This window comes from Peromyscus eremicus, chromosome 9, assembly GCF_949786415.1.
Source record: "Peromyscus eremicus chromosome 9, PerEre_H2_v1, whole genome shotgun sequence".
In the NCBI taxonomy this organism is placed as follows: domain Eukaryota; kingdom Metazoa; phylum Chordata; class Mammalia; order Rodentia; family Cricetidae; genus Peromyscus; species Peromyscus eremicus.
Window position 1 is genome coordinate 76,432,759 of NC_081425.1, and position 3,906 is coordinate 76,436,664.

Below are 3,906 nucleotides of genomic sequence, written 5' to 3' on the forward strand. Positions count from 1 at the left end.
CAATACCACTCTTGGGCATATACCCAAGGAATGCTCAATGATACCACAAGGGCACTTGCTCAGCTTTGTTCGTATCAGCCTTGTTTGTAATAGCCAGAGCCTGGAAACAACCTAGATGCCCTTCAACTGAAGAATGGATAAATAAAATGTGGTACATATACACAATGGAATACTACTCAGCAGAGAAAAACAATGACATCATGAGGTTTGCAGCTAAATGGATGGATGTAGAAAAAAATCATCCTGAGTGAGGTAACCCAGACACAGAAAGACAAACATGATATGTACTCACTCCTAGGAGTATACTAGATGTAAAACAAAGGTGACTAGACTGCTACTCACAACTCCAGGGAGGTTACCTAGAAAACAGGACTCTAAGAAAGACAGAGGGATCGCCCAATGACAGAGAAATGGATGAGATCTACATGAACAACCTGGACGTGATTGGGGGTAATGAAGGGCAAGGTTCTAGGGAAAGAGAACTTTGGGGAGTGGGAGATCTCAGCTGGATCAAGAACAGAGAGGGAGAACAAGAAATAAGAGATCATGATGAATGAAGACCACATGAGAGTAGGAAGAAGCAAAGTGCTAGAGAGGTCTACAGAAATCCACAAAGATACCTCCACAGTAGACTACTGTCAATGGGTGAGAGAAAGCCCGGACTGACCTACTCTGGTGATAGGATGGCCAAACACCCTAATTGTCATGCTAGAAATCTCATCCAATGACTGAAGGAACCGGATGCAGAGATCCATGGCCAGGCCCCAGGTGGAGCTCCAGGAGTCCAATTGGCGAGAAAGAGGAGCATTTGTATTAGCGAGAACTACTGAGACCAAGGTTGGAAAAAGCACAGGGACAAATAGCCAAACGAATGGAAACACATGAACTATGAACCAATAGCTGAGGAGCCCTCTGGATAAGTGAGACAATTGATTAACTTGAACTGTTTGGGAGGACACCCAGGCACTGGGACTGGGACCTGTCCTCAGAGCATGAGTTGGCTGTTTGAAACCTGGCGCTTATACAGAGGCACTTAGCTCAGCCTGGAAGGAGGGGACTGGACCTGCCTGAACTGAATCTACCAGGTTGAACACAATCCCCAGGGGAGTACTTGCCCTGGATGAGATTGGAATGGGAGGGGGGCCAGGGTAATCCGGGGCTGATATGTTAAATTAAATTAAATTATCCAATAAAATTAAAAAGCCCCACTATTTTACATAATAACATGAAATATGTTTCAACGAAAATTTTAAACTTAATCTTTTTTCCTAGGTACTTTCTTTTATATATGACAGGGAAGTGGTGCCCACAATATTTAAAAAATGTAGGTGAGAAAATTAACCTTTCCTAGGAAAAAAATCCCTTCATAGGTTATCCAACCCTAAGTGGTCAGGCCATAAAAGTTATTATCAAATACAAATTACACATGCTGTAAACTTATTGTAATACAGAAAATGTTTATCCAGTATAATAATGTAAAACTATGAAAGAAAATTTCTCTGTGATTAATGTGCCTTCTGATCCATGCAGGTTCTATACTGAAATTCTCATTTCCATTGTTGCTATGCTGCTTCAAGTTGAGAGATAAACTTAGCTAGGAGTTTCTATTCCTTGTCAGCATAACACACACACACACACACACACACACACACACACACACACACACACACACATCACTTGAACATCATAACCATTTATTTTTGTTCCCCAAATTCTTATGATAATATCATAATATAAAACACAGTGTAAGTTTTAAAAATCCCACAATCTTTAAAAATTACAACTCAAAAGTACAAGGTCTCTAAAAAACAAATAAAACAAAAGTTTATTAATTGGGTCTGGTAAAACAAACAAAAAATTAGATATTTTCTTATTCCACAAGAGAAGAGCTGGAGCACAAAAATTTTAAGATGATAACAATACCAAAATCCAGCTATAATAATCCAAATCCTACAGCCCAATGTCCAGCATCTGGTACTCATGTGATCTTCTGGAATCCAGATGGATGGGGCATTCCTCCCTCTCCAGCTCTGCCCTGTGAAACACATGCAGTGCAGCTCTTCTCAGGGTTAGTCTGGCCCCACTCCACATCTGTGCTTCCCCTCAGTAGATGGACCGTGGTCTCACCATCTGCAGTATGCTGTGGGACTCTTTTCACCTCCTCTTCCACAGGGTTCCCTAAGTCCTGATGGGAGGAGTTTGAGTGGAGATGTCCTGTTTAGAGTTGAGTTTCCAGGATCTCTTCCTCTCTGCATATGCTCTAGCTGAGAGTCTCTGTATTTGTTCCCATCTGCCGCAGGAGGGCGCTGCTCTGATGAGGGCTGAGAAAGGCATTATCTATGAGTACAGCAGAATATTGTTAGGAGTCATTTTATTGCTATGTTCCTTAAGCAGAACAGTAGTATTTGATTTTCCCTGTGGACCCTGGCCTATCCAGTCTCAGGTCTTGTTGATGCACACAGTGCTTGGTATGAGTTCCATCTCACATGGAGTGGGCCTTATTCAAGAGAGATACTGGTTGGTTTCTCAGACTAGTTTGTTACCACGGCACCATCATATCTTGGATGCAGTCACCATTGTAGCTGGGTTGGTGTTACTTTTCTCTTTGATCATGGGCAGAGTCCCTTCCACTGCCATAAAATCTAGTCCTTATGTGGTGAGGGATTTAAGGAGGCATCAGCTTGACTGATGCATGTTCAATAAGTTGTGATGGTGTCATTTTCAAGAATAGCACCTTCCTGTCAGTTTATGGAGAGCAACCAATAGCCTTACAATACCTTGGGTTTTATGGGGTTCAATTGGTCTCATTAGGCCAACAAATGGACTAAATGTAACCCAGCGCCAATATTGGAAGCTTCATTTGGTGACAAGAGATATTCATTTGGGGTTCTGTCTTCCTGATTTTTTGTTTTTTTTCTTTTTGGCTGTTCCATCTACATCCCTCATATATATATTTATTAGAGTGGTTCTACTGTATTAGACTTGCATAAGATCCCTCACATGGCCCTTAATTTTACCTCTCCCTCCTTATATTTCTTCACAGCCCCCTCTTCACTCTCCCCCCTCATTTGACCATCCTGTTCCAGACTCTGTCCTTCATCCATCTATAACAATCTATTCTATTCCCCCTAGGTGGAGATCTGTCCCTCCCACTAAGTCCCTTATTACATACCTAACCTGGCATATACAGATTGTAACTTATTTATCTTGGACTCAACAGCTAACATCCATATATAAGTGAAAACATACCTTATTTGTCTTTCTGTGTCTGGGTTATCTCACTCAGGATAACTTTTTCTAGCTTCATCCATTTACCTGCAAATTTCATGGTTTTCTTTTTCTTTTTAACTGCTTAGTAATAGCCTATCTCTGTAAGTGAACCACATTTTCTTTAGACATTCATGTGTTCAGGGACACCTAGGATGTCTCCACTTTCTGGCTATTATAAATACAGCAGCAATGAACTTGGTTGAGCAAGTAAGTGTCTCTGTGGTAGGTGAAGCATCCTTTAGGTTTACACCAAGAGTGGCAGAGCTGGGTCTTAATCGATTCTTACCTTCCCAAGAAACAGCTACACCTATTTCCATAGCGGCTGTACAAGTGTGCATTCCTACCAGCAATGGATGAGGGTTTTCCATACTCCATATCCTGGCCAACATTAGATGTTGTTTATTTTATTAATCTCCTCTCTTCTGCCTCATGAAATGTGAAGTCTCAATAGTTTTGATTTGCATTGCCCTGATGACTAAGGATACTTAACATTTTTTAAAACTGTTTCCAAGACACAAGAATTTCCTCTACTGAAAATTCTCTGTTTTTTCTGTAAATCAAGTTTAATTGTGTCATTCATTTTCCTGATATCCAGGGTTTTTTTTTTTTAGCTCTTTACATATTTTAGATATTAGC

General features: G+C 40.8%; 1 long non-coding RNA gene across 1 annotated transcript; it reads right to left on the bottom strand.

Annotated features, from left to right (window-relative positions):
- Positions 1-1,802: 1,802 nt before the first annotated feature.
- LOC131919521 (uncharacterized) lies at positions 1,803-3,341 on the bottom strand. The gene is made up of 2 exons (XR_009381274.1): positions 3,250-3,341; positions 1,803-2,321 (listed from the first exon to the last, which is right to left on the bottom strand). It is a non-coding gene; the product is annotated as an uncharacterized LOC131919521 (long non-coding RNA).
- Between the last annotated feature and the right edge of the window lie 565 nt (positions 3,342-3,906).